Source organism: Ornithodoros turicata, chromosome 5 (genome assembly GCF_037126465.1).
Source record: "Ornithodoros turicata isolate Travis chromosome 5, ASM3712646v1, whole genome shotgun sequence".
Classification (NCBI taxonomy): Eukaryota; Metazoa; Arthropoda; class Arachnida; order Ixodida; family Argasidae; genus Ornithodoros; species Ornithodoros turicata.
In genome coordinates this window covers 67,917,513-67,934,900 of record NC_088205.1, presented here as the reverse complement: position 1 = coordinate 67,934,900, position 17,388 = coordinate 67,917,513, and the positions used below count along the sequence as shown (strand labels likewise).

Sequence of the window (17,388 nt, the reverse complement as noted above, 5' to 3'; positions counted from 1 at the left end):
GTATACTATGCGCATACATGCTGGGAGTTGAGTGTTTGCTGTAAAGGCCTTTTGGAAACGTCTTGGTTCTCTTTGTACGTCTTCTTGTACAAACTATATAATAATGAACCTACCCTTATACGATGACGTGCACACAAAACATTGTAGATTTTGTGTCGTTGTGATTGCTAATGTGTGGAGAAACGTTAGCATATTCGTTAGAGCGCATTAAAGAAATATACATTTGCATGAACTCCCGGGCCTTGAGCAGACTTGAGTTGAAAGAGTGAAGAAAAAAATTGGCCCAGGGCCTTAATAATGAGGATGAGACCAAAAATACTGTTCGTGGGTCAACGATAGTTGTGCTCGACTCGTTACCAAGTGGCGAGTTACCTCATTTGGTAACAAATCAACGACCTATTTACCTTGCAAAAAATGTAACGTTCACGAACTTTCGTTGCAAAAACTGGTTACTGGTTAAAATAGTTGAAATATGACAGTCATCGATAAAGCCAGGCAGCGGCGGCACAGAACAATTACTTTCCATCAGGTTACTCTTTTTTTTTTTTTTTGCGTGTGCATGACGCGTGCCCGTGTTCGTTAGTCTATAGTTTATAGTTTTATTAGCTTGTCCATAAACAGCACGATGGCCTTCTAATATGGTACAATGGTTAGTACAAAACAGTGGGAAAAGTTAGATCGTCACTTGCCTCACTGACCACGTAGTGACTTCTTGGAAAGGATCCTTTGGCTTTTTTCCTACTCTCCTGTATCTGCTGCCCAACCTCTGATCGATCGGTATAGCACCAAGGGGTATGAACTATGTCCATGTACCGGAGACAAAGAGCTAGCAGAGTTCCTGCATTCCCTCTCAATAATGAAAGCAGACTTTCGCTGGAGTTCATTCGGCCTTTCCTTTGAGCGCGTCAGTGAAACTTGTATTCAGAAATTGCGGCGACCCACGGCGGACATTTTCGTTGGGAAACGCAGCAGGTATAACTGGCGTCAATTGCGAACACCACCGAAGCAGCACAACGTCTTGGCCCAATATTTGACCAATATTGGCAATACCGGTATTACCGATATTGGGCCAATATTGGACCAAGCTGTTGCGCTGCTTGGGCAGTAATTGCGGAAACGTCGTTAAGGACTAGACGAAAATTAAGTAACTCTTGATTTTACACCTTGGCTCCGCAGCAAATCACGGTAAATGAAAGGTAACTCGTCTCCTACTCCCACAGGTAACGGGAACTCGTTCCTTCTGTTTTTTAGCGACGAGTAGCACAGTTCATTCCCTTTTTCCGAGGTAACGAGTACGGTACACCGTTCTTTTTTTTTCTTTCTTTTGCGGTATCATGTGCAAGTCTGCGGTCGACACCTCGCAGAAAGTCAGAGCAACGATGAACTTTGGGGATCTGCAGAACACAATGCGAGGAATTTGTTCTGAAGCATTCGGTAAGTTTAGGCGTACTTGCTGGTGTTACGAAAAAAGAAAGTATACGTAACGTAGTTATGCGTTACCTCAAAATATAAAAAGAGAGAAGAAGAGAAACGAAATGAGTTACTCGTTATAAGAAGACGGAGGGACTCTCGCTTTGATAGCTTGCTACTTTAACTGCACACTGACATCCAATGGAGCGAAAGTGTAAAAACAGCAAGCTTTACTGATTGAGATATGACGATCGTCCAAAAATTCGGACAATGAAACCCGCACATTTATTTATTTATTTATTTACGAATATATAAATCTGATATACTTAGGGGGATATGAATATTTATTAAAGAAAAATAAAGGTGTAGTCCGGAATTATGCGAACAGCTGTATAGGCTCTGCACTTGAATTCTGATTGTGAATACGAGAATTGCTACATTGCAAGGCGAAGGCAACATTGCAGTGCTCCATGCATGTCAAGCAAAAGAATGTATGGAACATTAAAAAAGAAAAAAAAAAGAAAAAGAAGCGAGAGAGAGAAGTCACACGTTTTTGTAAAAGAGTGATCACAGTGATACCCTTTTTGCGAAAACTTTGTTTCTGCTTTTTCTCTTTTTTCCTTTTTTTTTCTTTCAGACCACACAGGGACCCTGAGTACCAATAAATCTGTCTCGTAAGACATGACCTAAGCAGTTCATCACCACAGCTTTCCTCGTACAGAGAGGACGACCGGTAACCAGATGCAACCAAATACGGTCTTCTCTTTCCCTATTTATTTTCTTCTAACAGGTCTGGCTTTCTTTGGAAACCCAGAGGTGGCCCCGTGACAATGACTTCATTAAAAGTAAACACGTTGTCTCCTCTCGTTCCGCTAAAAAGATAAAAAGTGACAAACCCGAGACCAGACGAAACAAAGTCACGCTTTTCTGTCTTTTTGTCTGCCGACCTCGCCGCTGTGCTGCCAATAAGGCCTTCGAAAAAAGATAACAGTCACTGAAAAGGCAACATCATTCGTGTTGCCCTTGCGAGGACGAGTGAGAGAAAATTGACCAGGGTTCGGGTTTCACTTGCCTGCCTGTCTCGTCTTGGCCGTCTCTCCGAACTTTGAAGGGGTCGCGGGGCTGTATAGAAGACGACGGGGCTGACGTCAAGTGTGTTAGGTCGAGGTTGAAGTTTGTACTCTCTTCTTCGGTGACTCGCAAGAAAGAATTTTGCAGTGGTGACAAATTTATGGCACAGGCCGATGGTTCGAGCTGTTGTCGCGCTGTCAGCCGCGCCCAGGAAGGACAAGTAGCCCTGCCGACAGAAGAGGGGATAGATGACGCAGAAAGTGGAGTTCGGCTTTGACAGCGAGAATTTTATTCGTGGAAACTTTTCGTTCTATTTTTCAGCTTAGTACGTGTTGCGGTGCAGCCTCTGTTTACGAAGAGGACGCATGGCGCCGGGGGCCAAGCCGATGCGTTTTGCTTTATAGCGAATGTGACCACTGTGTTATATCTAAGCACTGCGTTTGGTATAGCATCTTGCTGAATTTCCTGGAGCCGTGCATGGCAGCAAGAGAGGCAGGTAGATGGTTCCAGTGGACTGCTGTTTTATGGATCAATGAGAAGGAGAAGTATAGTTGGTGCGGCAGAAAGGAACGCGTACCTTCTCGGCCCCCGCATTTTGTTCTTAGAGAGATCCTCAGCGACAACATGCAGCCTGCACTCTTTTAGCGCCCGTTTTCTTTTTCTCTGACTTCTTTTTGTTCGCATGTTGACGTCACAAATAATTTACTGATTTACTGATGGTGTCATATACATTGTATTTCCAGACTCATTGTGAGTCATGCATAATGTAAAACCCCGAGACTAGGGAACACGAAGGGACAGACACAACACGAAGCGACTTCGTGATGTGTATGTCCCTTCATGTTCCCTATATAGTCTCGGGGTTTTACATTATGCATCAACTTCACCAGCTCGCTTGCTTCTTAGTCATCTTTTCATTACCATTGTGAGTGTTTCCTGCTGTTTCTGCAGCGCATTCTCAGTTCACGCTCTCCGTACCATGCAGTTGAATTCTGTAGTTTCCGAACATTTGGCATCTGTGGAATTGAGATTCGATTCCCGGTCGGGAAATTCAGCAGCTGGATCCTTATCAGCGACGCATTTTTCAGCCTGTGAAGCGCATGCTGTAGTGCGACAGCGCTGAACATAGTCGAGTGACGCCCTAGGCATTACCCAATCATACACCCCGAGTAACATTTAATAACGTATAAATTCCTTAAATCAATAAGTATCTTAAAAATGAGATTTACGTTCGCGTGTGGCATAAACGCTCTATGAATTATGCACCAGCGTCTTGGCCGAGCGGGTTATAAGGCGTCCCGCTCGTTGGTCATAGCCAATGTCGTGCTGAAGACTGGGAGGTGGTGGGTTCGAATCCTACCACCGACTGGTGCTATCTGAGGTTTTCCCTGGGTTTTCCGAAGACTTTCCAGACGAATGTCGGCACAGTTCCCCCTGAAGTCGGCCCAGGACGCATGCTAACGCCCCCTGTCCCCCACTCCTTCCTGCGCTGTCCTCTCTACATCTGTCTACATCTGTACGCCGCTCACAGCAACAGTTGCTTTGCGGTGCTAACACGGAATAAAAAAAATAATGCAACTGAACAACGACATATTGAAACGAAGCTAATCTTGCAAGGAAATATCTGCTACTTTGCGCCGCGGCATCACGTTTATTATATACGGTGTGTGTGTGTGTGCAGAAAATCCTGTTTGACGTTTGCACACGTAACCCTTCGCCTACATGGCAGACCAACTTCCCATGGTGCACGACGATGCATTTATGTGAGCTAAACCTAGAGCAAAAACGTGGAAATTAAACTCCGCGTAACAAAATAAATATAGCGTCGCAAACTTGGGCTTCCGTGCATTAGAATATAGGCTGCTTCGATGTCAACATGGCGGTCCCCAGACAGCTGTGTGCATGTACCGCCAGGAGCGCTACACCTGTGCGTGCATAACAAAAGTGAGCATCCGCACTCTAAAAACGGAACTTCACCGCATAGCACGCTGTGCGCCAACCATTGTTACGAATGAGAAATCAAAAATGGTGAATGGCTATGCGGTGAAGTTCTGTTTTGAGAGTGCATATGGGGGGGGGGGGGGGCTTCGTTTCGGTTTCTGCACCAGTAGCAACCCTAGCGGTACCCGCATACAACTGTCCACAGCCCGCACATGTTCTGTATCGAAAGAACATGGCAATATTTCTACCGTGCTGGAGGGGTAAGTTACGGCTTGTCTGAGGTTTCCTTTCTTCTTAACGGAACATTCTATCTGCAACGGTAGCAGCGGTTAGTACCACTTGTAGGTTTACTGCCTTGGGTTGTAGCCGGTAGGAACTATACAACATAGTATAGTAGCAGCTGAGACAATGAAACGTATAAGGATGAACAACACGTATGCCTCAACGCAGTTGCATATTCCGATTTAATAATTGCGGTTGATGAACAGGTACCAGCGGTGGGATACCATACTTTTACTGTCTTGCTTTACTTTTACACGTACTCTCAACATAGCATGCACTGCGCTGGTGCTTCAGCAATACATTTAAAATAAGATTCCAGAAGCGCAGCAATATATTGAAAATGAGATCACAAAAATGCAAAGACAAAAAATAGCTAAGTTATACTGAAAGCAAATACATTTCGTACGAAATACAACAACATAACAGGTCTACTAATGAAAGATGGAAATCAGTTCTCTCGGAACATCAGTTCTGTCTAGGTCTGCTAGTGCTGGTACGTTAGAAGATGCGGCGAATAAATGTTTTCGTAAAATATTAGTGATACCTCAGGGCATATCTTGCACGCTATAAATAATGCACATCACAACATGAGTACGCTGAACAGAGATAAAGAAGCATTGCAGTTCATTTTTACCCATTGTATGAGCAACATGTCATAGAATGACTTGACCACTTCTATTGAAACATTTCGTGCAGCAGCAGAGCTACACGCTCTTCTTCTAGCCATAGAGCATATCTCGTGCGCGCCTTCCCAGGGAAAATGGGTGATTTTCTGTGATTCCAAAGCCGCTTTACAGACCCTTATGACACCGGGTACACACCACCTCACAGCTCCTGTACTGAATGACATACTAGTTGCGCACCAAAAAGCAGTGATCGCTGGCCATGACGTGATTTTCCGGTGGATACCTGGCCACTGTGGGATCACCGGACATGATGCGGCCGATCACAACGCCGGGAAAGCACATGGAAATAGTACATTCCGCAGTGTTTACTTCACGAAGGTGGACGCCAAGAGTGCCTTAAAGTCTCTGAGCCATAAGCTGTCAAAAGATCAATGGTTTTGTGGCGAGGCTGGATCTTCCCTTCTGCACCGGGTTGACCCCGAACTAGCTCTGGTCCTCCCAACATCCATGCCACGGCAGATTACGTCATTGTTTCACAGGCTCCGGCTCAATGTACCATACAGTGCAAGACTCCTGTACAGGCTTGGGAAGGCGGACTCTCCTAACTGTCCAGTCTGTGGCTCAATCGAAGACGTCGAACATATTATAGTTACGTGCCCAAGATACTCCGAGTGTCGTGACAGACTTGTAGCCGCGTTAGGCCGGGTTGACAATCGACCCTTCGGAGTGCAGAAGGTACTGGGCCCATGGCCAATGAGCACTCAACTGCCAGCTTTGCGAGCCGTTACACAGTTTTTAAGGGACACCAAGCTGTTAGATGGGCTATGACCTGTCTGTGGCGTTCGTCGCCGCTTCGCGACATCTCCAGTGGGTGATGGTGGATGTGTCTGGAATTCCTTTCCTTAGGTGATCTGGGGTAGCCGGCCCTCGTGATGAGGGCTACAATCCCCATGTTTTTCTTTCTTTCAATCAATCAAACATTTCGTGCTATACCCCAGTAACACGTCACAGGACCCAGAGCCGCCTCATCTTGTCCGTTGTATTGCTACAAGCGCTCTGGTGGAAACAATTTTACTAATGGCTTGGGCATACGAGCACCTTGGTGATTTGGTGAACGCACTGGCCCGTCAACGCTCGTCAATCCAAGAGCACAGAACATTTGCTAGCTTGAACATGACCTGGGATCGTAAGAGAGGGTTAAAGTGTTTTAAGTTATGACGTTCCTTGGTGAATTCGTTGGTAGGTAACTCAAATGTCACGCAAAGTACTGTGCTGGGCTTTTGGACAGCCATTCCATGCAGGTGCCGGCAAGTTCCCATTGAAGTCGGCCCAGCACGCATGCTAACCCCTACGTCTCCCACCTCTTCGTGCTGCCATATCTGAAAATCATTACCATCATAACCATTTCAATTACTTGAAATTTTGTTTATAGTGGGCCAATGAACGACATAAATCTGGGTGATGGTGCACAACAAACCGTACAAAAGACAAGTGAATAACAAATCAAAAATCATATCGTTTGCTGCGCTAACAACGTGTGGATATACCCTGTGGATCACCGTTTGTAGCCGTTGCTACTCTTCGCACGCCTGTACTCAAAGGTTGAATGCTTAGTGCCCGTTCTTTGCAGCAATAGCATACCATGCCTTTGCGGAGAGGAACATACGAACATGAACATGGGGGGGGGGGAACACGAAAGAGGGGAAAGGTTAGCCAGGCTCCAGCAGCCGACTTGCTATTCCCGCTTACAAAAAGGAAAAGGGAGAAAAGGAAAAGTAAAGAGAAAGAAGAAAAAAGAAAGACAAATCGGAAAGAGCGAAAGAAGAGGCGCAGTCACAGGCTCAGCGCGAGCCCTGTGTCGGTAAGGAAGCGTACGAGTTCCCTTCCGACGCGCCACTGAATGGGGCGTTGCAGAGGGCCCAGTAGCGTTGCCAGCGTGACCTCCCTGAGCCCTAGGGCAGCTAGCCGCTCCATCAGAGTGGCACGGGGAGCGGCGAACAGGCGACAGTGGAGGAGTAGGTGGGAAGTGGTGCCCTCGGTAGAGCAGGCTGCACATGTAGGGGTGTCAAGCGTGTTGAGTTGGAAGAGCCGTGTTGGCGTTCGAGCCACGCTTAACCGAAGACGGTGGATAACGGACGCCTCCCTCCTCGTGATGTTTGGGGGAGGGACGTATTGCATTTTTGGGTCGACGGAGTGCAGAAATGTATTAGGCGAGATGGCACGTTCTGCGAAATCTTGGACACAGCGAGAGCGCAAGCGACGTATTTGGAGCAGGCAGGCAGACATTGAAAGCGGGATGCTGAGACTCAAGGCAGCCGTGGTATGGGCACGTTTCGCGGCAATGTCGGCACGGGTATTTCCGGGCAACCCGACGTGACTGGGTACCCACTGGAGCCGTACGCTGTGGCCGGAAGCCAAGAGCTCGTTGTATCTGGCGATTACAAGCGTGCGGAGATCGCAAATAGCACTGCACCGGTACGACGCCAAGGTCTCCAATGCTGACTTGCTGTCCGTGAAGATGGACCACGAGTCGGCCTGTGAACCGGATATGGCGTTGAGCGCTTCATAGATGGCTGTCAGTTCCGCTTCGGTGGATGAAGTTTCATGCGGCAGCTTGAAAGTCTGCGTAGTATCGCTGTGAGGTATGTAGAAAGCTGCAGACGACGCGCCGTACACAACCGAGCCATCTGTGGAAATTCCTTTACGCTGACCGTGGACAGAGTTCAAATGGTCAAGAGCAAACTGGCGCGCAGCGAGGACAGGAGTGTCGTTTTTGCGGGACATGTCGGGAATATGCAGGTCCGTCGGAGGTGAACATGGTGATGCACGTAACGTCATGCAAGAACACGATGGGCTTCTCCATTTGGGCAGACCTACTGGTGGCTTTTGTTGTAAGACTGAGCAGCACCACGGGAGAATTTTGTAGATACGTCACAAACTGTGGTTAGCAAAGACGTCGAATCAGAGTAATAACTTGGAAGCGGCTGCAGCAAAACGTGATACCGGTGACAGACTTCATGGACGTGGGCAAGCCACGGCCCCTCGATCGCTTCTCTCCGCTCCGCAAGCGGAGAGAGCGATCGAGGGGGGTTTTCCCCTGCAATTTATATTTATTAGACGAAAAGGAAAAAAAACCGGGGAAAGGTCAGCCAAACGGGACGTCGGCCGAGGATCGAGGGGCCGTGGGCCAAACTATCGGGGAAAGCAGATTTGTACCAGGTATGGAAAAACAGCAAATACTTCGGGGGATACCAGTATGAATGCTGCTAGGGGCTTCACTGAGAGAGAGAGAGAGAGGAGAGTTTCTTATTGGCACAAAATAACTTTAGCGTGCCATTGAAGCAGATGAGGTTTTTAACAAATGCGAGAAAAGGAAATGCTCTATAGACGAAGACGTGCATGCGAACGCCCTGCTCGTAAGAACGGAGAAAATAGCTGCATTCGGCTGCTGTACTTTCAAGTTTCCGAAGCTTGAACAGCAACATGTTCCTCTCCTTCTGATCACTCTCACCTCCTGTGTGTCTCTTCCACAGATCGCTAATTCACCGTGCAACAAGAATCACCAAGACGCCAGAATGGTCTAACTGCGTATGACCATTAAATGCCCGAAGATGCAGGTTGCTCAGGATGCTCAGTTCGTGCGAGGCACCCGCATATGACGGCCGCACGTGCGGTCTTCTGACACTCCGCTTGTCCTCCCCTGATTTATGGCTCGTTTCTGGGGGTTCTGTGTTGAGAGGTAAACCTAAGAAAGAAGCCGGCCGAGCATATGACCACGCTTATTACCACTCAGTCCTGACCCAGTCTTGTATATATATATGGAGCTCCCTGCCTTGTATACCCTTCCAATGCTATACAGCCGGACGTTGTGACAAAGTGCCGGTATTGTACGAGGTAGTCGTTATGCCATGTGCCCTGGTGTTCTGTCGTAGGATGTTCCTCTAGAAAATCGTAGACGACCGGCTGCAATTTATACTTTTCTATGCTTGTTTGATTCCGTTCGTGTTTTCACCGCGAAGCAACTGTGGCTATACCCAGGCAGCACAACGTACTGAAAGTCGAGTGCAATAGAGGTGGAGGGGTAGGTGGAAGGCCTTGAACGCGATCGTGAAGCTAAAGAACATTGATAAGACACATACCGTCGACCACCCCTATTGCACTCGACTTTCAGTACATTGTGCTGCTTGGGTAAGCAACGTACAGACGTAGACATATGGTAAGAGGAGAGCGGGAGATAGGGGGTTAGTATTCGTCCTGGGTTGACTCCAGGAATTCGAACCCACCATCTCCTATTAACATGACGCATGCAGTATACCTCCGATGTATGAACGATCTATCTAATCTGAATTGTTCTGCATGGTTACGAATGGAATAACTTTCAAGAATGCAAGTATACGGTTATCATTACAGTGATAAAGACACGGTGGTAACGGTTACACGACTCTGTACTTTGACGTTCGACGCAACGTGTGCCTCGTATAAAGAAATATTGACTGCTTTCACTTTGTCTGCTTCGTCAAGCAGCAGCAACAACTTTTGTTTTGATGAAGCGCGGATCGGGGTGCTCCACCGCCAGAGGCGATACTGTACTCTCTCGCTCGCAGTAATTTGATGAGAATATAATGATGATCATCACAGTGAGGACCGAAGTCTCACATTGTCCAGAAGGGGTCCTCAAGCAAATTTCTCATATCGATCTAGATTTTGCGTCATACGTACAGGGTTCTGTTTCTCAGAGAATGAGTGCATGTGAGAGTGAGCTGAGAGATGAAGATAGCTTCCTGGTTACGGATTGTGAACGGGAGTGAAGAGCTCGCGGAGTGGTACTTACTTTTGTATCAGACAATTGTGGCTAATTCTGGCACGACCCATATTTATTTATTTTTTAGGTCCTTTTGAAGTGTGCAACTCTGAGCGTGTTGCTTTTTCTTGTGTGCGTGTGTGTGTGTGTGTGTGTGTGTGTGTTAGTTATGCGCTCAGAGTCACCAATTAGTGGTGCACGAAAGCTTGAAATCTTGCATGATAGTGATAGTGATGATGAAATTGATTTTCCGAATCAGACTATCACCCGTGTGCAGCAAGTATGCTGGAATACACAACGGAGCATAATGGTAGCACGACAGTGCGGCTAATAAAGATGCTGTGCTGCATTCTTATATGGCACTCCGCAACCTGGATGAGCAGGACTAGAGGCTTGTACTTGCACTAAATGCATCCTCGGGAGACGGCAAGATGCCCGGAGCATGGAAGCGAGCGCGAGTTATCTCGTTGTTGAAGCCAAGAACATTATTTGCTTTGTAAGTTGCATATGCTTCCATGGGGCGCACGGTTGTATATGCACAGCATGGCTCGAGTAGCGGCCTGCGAGGAGCTCCTTTGCACTTCTGTGTACCGTTGCCACTGTTTGGCACTGGACACGGTATTCGATTTAATATCTGTGGTGCAAGAGGCAAGTCCTCAGGAAAATATGTCTCTGTTTATGGATATTAAACAAGAATACGACAGGGTTGCATTGTTCACGAACTTATTGGGGACCACACAGGGAAATGCACCGAACTACAGATCTTGTCCACGAGAGGAAGCTGTTCGTTCGCATGACTAACTAGGATACCCCGTTCGTGACAGATGCATGTAGGAAACAGCCCTCAGCCCAAGTTGCCATGACCACCCTAAATGGTTGGGAACGAAAGGTTGAAAAGGTACCAGTGCCGCCGCCGACCTGTGTCGTTGTACCACAGGGTAACTCCTGCACTCATGGGACAGGAACTGTAGTCATTCGACGTATCATAGACACGCTGGGCACTGGTACCTGGGTCCTGTGTTTCGTGGAGGACACCATCATCGGAGGACACACTGCAATGTCTTTGGCACGTTGTCATGGGTTGCTTTGGTGTGGGAGGTCGGCCGAGACCAATCTAAGTTGTGATGCGGCGGTGTCTTGACCCAGCCTATACGAGGAAGCAGGTGAATTCAGGTGAATTCACAGTACCTGTATTCAGACGTGGACGGTAGTGCCCCTGGGGTTTGCCCAGTGGCGTCACTGGGTCTCTTTCCATACCAGGCGATACACTGTAAGTAACAAAAAATCCACACGCAGAAAAAAGAATCACGTGCTCGCAGAGGGTTCTTCGTGTTGTTTCTCGCGTCATCGTGCCGTAGAGAAAGAGAGGAACCGGTGGTACTGGTGCGACGCGTCACTTCCTTCGGTCGCGTCACCCGGTGCGGACCTCACCCCTCGCAGCCCTCTAGTGACGCCACTGGGTTCGCCCCCATGTAGGTAACGTGAGACACAGAAGCAATAAGGTTGCGCATAAAAGCTTTACTGTACCAGACGTAGACTGGGAGCTGGACGAGCCTGGACAAAGGTCAGCTAGTGCCAAGAGGAGAGCACCAGGGACCGAAACCAAGCGTCTATGCAAGGGCAGGAACCAGAGCAGGACCCAGATGCTGAACAGCGCATATTTGAATTTGTAGCGTCGGACCTCTGTCGGGCATGTTGAGTGTGTGTACCACCTTCACGACAATCCTCACCAGCGACGTCGCGGTGTCCTAGACATCAAAACAATGAACAGAAAGGGGCGGTGATCACACACCAGGCGTCATCCGCAGGCTCTGTCTCGTCTGTCACCTTCCGATGACGACCTGCGTCGCGAGCAGAGATCAGTGTTGTAGAGGTCAGTCTCGATGTCGTTCACCATCAACAGTCACCGTTGCCTTATTGTTCTTTTTTGTTTTGTTTTTTTGTACGTGCGCGCGCGCTTCATCATCAAACACTACTTTCTTTCGTTGTCATCTTGGCTTTATCGTCGCATTTCAACAACGTAGTTCGTAAAAAAGAAAGAGGGGAATAATTAACGCAAGTAAATAAAGCAAAACTCACGGGATAGCCAAACGTGCAACTTGACTTTCTTTCCTTACAGCAAAGAGGGCACAAACGACCGGAAGTGCTTCAACAAACAATTCTCAACACACCACTACAATGAGAGCGTCAACGTCATTAGGTCGTGGCATCGGTGACATCGAAACCGCCCATCTATAAATTCCAGGAAAAGCACACATTGTACGGAATGCACGATCATCAAAATTCCGTGCGGAGTCGTTAGCGAGCGCTTTGTGATCTTTTTGTGCGGCGGCACAGGAGTACTCAAATAGATATTGTAAAGTGTCCGACTTACGCCGTCGTAACCGGCCATCTGAGCCTTTCTTGACGCCGCCTATAAGGCCCATTCAAGCTATACACGGGCGGTTGGTTTTGGACGTGTCTTTCATATTATAGATTTCGGTTTATGCGGACACCTATCCTCTCCTCGGATAATGTAGTGTCAGTAAACGCAGAGCTCGTAATGTCATTTATGATTTGTGCTTTTTCTTGCGTGATGAGATATGGTACAAGATGACCTTTGGTAAAGCGCAACGGAGAAACCTGTCCAACCAGCACAATGTACTAAAAATTGGCAGAATTGGTCGGGTGCCGAATTCAGCTTCTCCATATTTTTCAAAAATTTACTTATCAACTTATCTTACTAAAAATGAGAATGGATAAAGGTAGACGTGCTGAAGAAGTTTTATGTTTTTTTTTTTTTTGTTCGCGCTACGAAATGAAGTACCATACTGTTAACACATCTGCGACTGACAACCACGCCAATGTACTTGAACTTTCACTTTATTGTGCTCGTTAGGTATATCTTTGATGCTGCAAAACACTTCTGTGACGTCATGGACAGGAAGAGAGTGACGGGCGCAACTATACACAAGTTTACATGACCTTCAGATCACCACTACGCAATACTGCGTGAACGAAATTAACGTGTCGTGATATTTCGATGTGAAGAAGCGTTGTTAAGCGTTTTTCCTTAAATTATGGGTTAGCACCGCGTGGCAACTGTGACTGTAAACGTTATAAACAAGACGGAGACAGATGGAGAGAGGACAGAAGGAAGATATGTAAGATAGGGAGGTTAGTACGCGTCATGGGACGACTTCAGAGGGAAATGCGCAGATAATTTTCGGGGAAGTCTCAACCCCCCTGCAAATGGGTTTCGAACCCACCACCTCCCAGTCTTTTGCATGATCTTAGAGTTACCACCAGCGAGCGTATATATGCTGAAATAAACACATTGAATAAACAAATATTCTAATAAACAAGTAAACAAATATTTTGAAATAAGGGCAGGATTTGAACGTCGCACCTCTTGATTGCTGGTCAAATGCCCTACCAATTATTTTGATTCACCCTTTGCGTTCTTTCAACATGAAAGAGCCGTGTGCAACGCACAGGATGACTGGGAAACCAGTGCTATACATTGGAAACGAAGTGTGATATTATCCTGCAGTCGGTGACAATAAACCGTAGCAGATCGAGAAAACGGTCTCCCAACAACGTTAACGCGCCAAAGTGGAGAAAAAGAAAAAGCCTCCCCGCCTGAGTAACGACGTCGCAGAGCTTAAAGACAGGCCTCAAAATATCGTTTGTGCTTGCAGGGCCCGCCCACGTCATTGGCCGTACACAGCTCCCGGTCTTTTGCTTCCCACGCCGGACTCTTTAGCAGGACAGCGATGCCATTTCACTCGTCTATATGTTTCGCAGTTATTTAACTAAAAGCGTAATTGTCTTTTTCTTATCCACTCAGTATGGTAGTCCGACTCAGTTCAGTCATTCAGGGTTGTCACCCCATTTGTCGTTTTCCGTGGCGTGTGGTTTTGCAGAAGCGCCTCGCTCAAATCTTACACAGAGCCTTTCTTTGTTTTTCCCTTTTATTTTTTGTCCTGTTTTATGGTCTAGTACTGGTTAAAAAATTGGATATGGGGCGCGATCTTCAACTTGTCGTTGTCCAATAACACGCGTTATATGCATCACTTCGGCCCGTGATTCGCCTATACCACAGTGGTTAGGGAGCGCGCGAACTTTAAATATAACGATAACGATCGCTATATGAAAGTTGAAGATCAGGGCCATGGAACACACTGAGCACCTTGTAGAATAGAATCCCAATGACACTACATTTGGTTGCCTGTAACTTTTTCATTTGTTTGTTTTCACTCTTTGAGGAGCTTAAGTCTGACTATAAGCACAACTATAAACGGTGCAACTTTTTATGTTCGTACATGGGTATTTTCAAGGAACAGACCCCACTTTTCACCGTCACATATGTATATGTAGACGTGAACGATTTCAGTGGTCTGTTGTCAGGCCTTGCGTCGCCACGGCGGCCACCTTATATCTTCAGAATACTGGCATCCTTACCGCTTTCATTCTATGGTTCTTTAGCGAAAAACTTCTTGACTAGGGCAAGGAGGTGGAAAACAGAAGTTGACGACTAAAACAGAAGCGTTGCTATATCAATACACGATAGGTGGCGCAAAACAAAGATGCCACAAGACATGCACATTCTGCAGATATCATTAGCGAGGCACCGTTCACGTTGGCATTAGTGCTATAGGTCCATATATCACGCAGGACACTGGTCTCGCATACACGCTTTAGCTGAACTCATCTCATATTGTGATTCCTATGCCTTCTGCAATGACATTATCTATCAACGAGGAGTTCTTGCGATGACTGTTGGGTTTGTGCTCTGTCTGCTACACGGCGCGCATGACTTTGGGAATGGCTTTCGTGAACATGTGTTCTTATATCACACCAATGACTTTTTTTCACCCATCACCTCATCAATTCATATCCCATACTGACCAAGGTGTCCTTGAGTAGTGAGCCGCAAAATAAGTGGAAAATTTCCTTACTCGTCGTCACTACCTGTATTTCTTGTTGCTGTTTTGCAGATAATGTCATAGAACGTGTAAAAGAAAATTGTGTGAAGCCAGGAGTCAACACGAAGGTTTAAGATGGCACTGCGTGCTTGGGAAAAGATGGAGATATAGATACTTCGGGTCACGAACTTTCGATGTCACTCCGGTTCCAGTGCGAGCAGCTAGGGGTCAACAATGCAGGATCGAATGTGATTCCTTCCTCAGGCCCAACGCCAACTTGTCTGGCGCCACAAGAGATAAACACACGGCAAGACGCATCCGCAAGCCAGAGGAGGTGTACAAATTAGTCTACGAGCACTAATGTCGCCTAAAAGAGGACGTGAAGACAGGATAAGACGGATGCTGACCAAGAGCGGACGTATCCAGAAGCTGCGAAAAACATGATGTAAACATTGCTACAACGTATACACACATATAGAGCCGGAACAACAAGCGGGAAGAAAATCCATTATACGTGACAAAGTAGGAATGAAACACAAAGAACCGTCCGTTACACGAGTTACAGACCTTTGTCTAAATAAACTAACGGTTAAGCGTGTTGCTGCCGAGATGGCCCTCTCCCGTACGAAGGAATTTCCTCATTTCTTGAAGTGTTGGCAGAAGTATACGTAAACGTACTCGATGTTTGGTTTGTTGACAGTGGGATCGGTCTCAAAAATGGAGGAGGCCTCCCACAGCGGCCCCCGCCGACCCCCGGCTGGGCGCTGACAAATTAATTCGAACTGGGTATTTATTTCTCCGCGTGAGCCAACTCAGTCGATTGTTTTTTAGGGAATGAATTCAGATTGAGTCACCGCAGCGAGTTCGAGTGTCCGTGTGATGATTCTTGCTGTTTTCCTTTTTTGTTTGTGTGTGTTATCGCACGTTGTAAAGGGTTTTCCCTGGGACGACCAAAGCCAAGTATGCCGACCTGCATGTGCAGAATTTCTACACATGGAATAAAATGGAGGATGGCAGATATCGAGGAAAATAAGGAAGGAGATGACTTCCTACTGTATAGGCACGCATCATCATACTTGTGTAACTCTCATGATCATTCGATATTTGAAAGAAGCTGCACAAAATGGCATTGCACCATTGTTAACGCAAAGAGCGCGTATCCCATACAAAGACAGGGTAGGAGGTGTCGCCAGACATTTTGGGGCTCTGGGGTGGGTCTGGAAAATCACTGGTTCAGTGGCGGTTTCATACGGGAGACGCGTAGACAGGTGAAGCCAACTTGAAGGCGAGGTGTCTGCCCATTCTGGCAATGTCGTAGAATACATGGTTGCAAAACGAGGTACCAAGTGGCACATTGCCCGACATGTATACTTGACTGGTTATCAAGACAGAGAGATCCGAGAGCTATATTCGTGCATTCGTGCTGCAAGTCTAGCTGTGCGTCCGAACTACAAGAAAGCCTGTAGCACTCTATTCTGCAGCAGTGCAGGGTGTTCTCACCTCGAACCAGTACCCGTACTATTAATGGAGTATCCGTAAGTACTACCAGTGAGTTATACAGACCCCCCTGCACCCCATAACACCCAACAAATGTTCGGCAACCTCAGAAACTTTTTTACATGTGTACCCCCTTTACAGGGGGTGCGCTTGCTATTTCAGCTTCAGACACATGTCGGTAATATGTTAGGCTGTCGAGCCGTAACTATAATAATGACCGTTCCCCCACCCCTCGAATTCTTTTTTAACACCCCTTGGTGCTTGGGACACACTACTAAGCGTCTCAGGCAAGCATGTAGTCAGCAACCAACTCCGGCAGACATAGACCCAAACAGCGTCGCAAACACGTATTTTGTATTCTACTTATTACGTAAGTCGTTGTAAGCGACATCTTTCAAACCCAGCGCTGTAAAAGATCTGGGGACACATCATCAAAGTCACTTATATATCTCTGCACTATACTCTTCCTGTTTTTCAGGGCCCACACACCACACAATACGCCGTTGTTTTGCAGAATATCCAGACAAAACAAACAGTGGAAACACCAGACCATCTGACAGATTCTCCTTGGTACCAGACAAGACGTCCGTATCAGGTGACATTTCTCATTATCAGCAACATTAGCGAAAGGACATTTCGCACAAGCGTTTCTCTTGAGACTGTCGTTGCGATCGTGGAAGAGGCCATTTATGGGGGCATTTAGGGGGTATCATGTGGTCCACGTGACGGAAGGATACGGGTCTTAGTTTTCAGCTGGAGGGTTCTAAAGACAATGGTCGCTTTGAGAAGGCTTACATGTTCTGCCTCGACTGCAAAGTCTCGCAACTCGGCGAGTGATTTACGAGTGTGAGTA

At 47.0% G+C, this 17,388-nt stretch overlaps 2 long non-coding RNA genes across 2 annotated transcripts in view; one reads left to right on the top strand and one right to left on the bottom strand.

Annotated features, from left to right (window-relative positions):
• Window positions 1–17,388, top strand: part of LOC135394633 (uncharacterized) — a 54,947-nt gene that overhangs the window by 32,627 nt on the left and 4,932 nt on the right. The window contains exon 3 of the long non-coding RNA XR_010422952.1: window positions 17,014–17,130. This is a non-coding gene — a long non-coding RNA (uncharacterized LOC135394633). The remainder of the gene's footprint in view (window positions 1–17,013; window positions 17,131–17,388) is intronic.
• Window positions 11,267–12,023, bottom strand: LOC135396156 (uncharacterized). Its single transcript, XR_010423335.1, has 3 exons — window positions 11,959–12,023; window positions 11,659–11,879; window positions 11,267–11,278 (listed from the first exon to the last, which is right to left on the bottom strand). It is a non-coding gene; the product is annotated as an uncharacterized LOC135396156 (long non-coding RNA).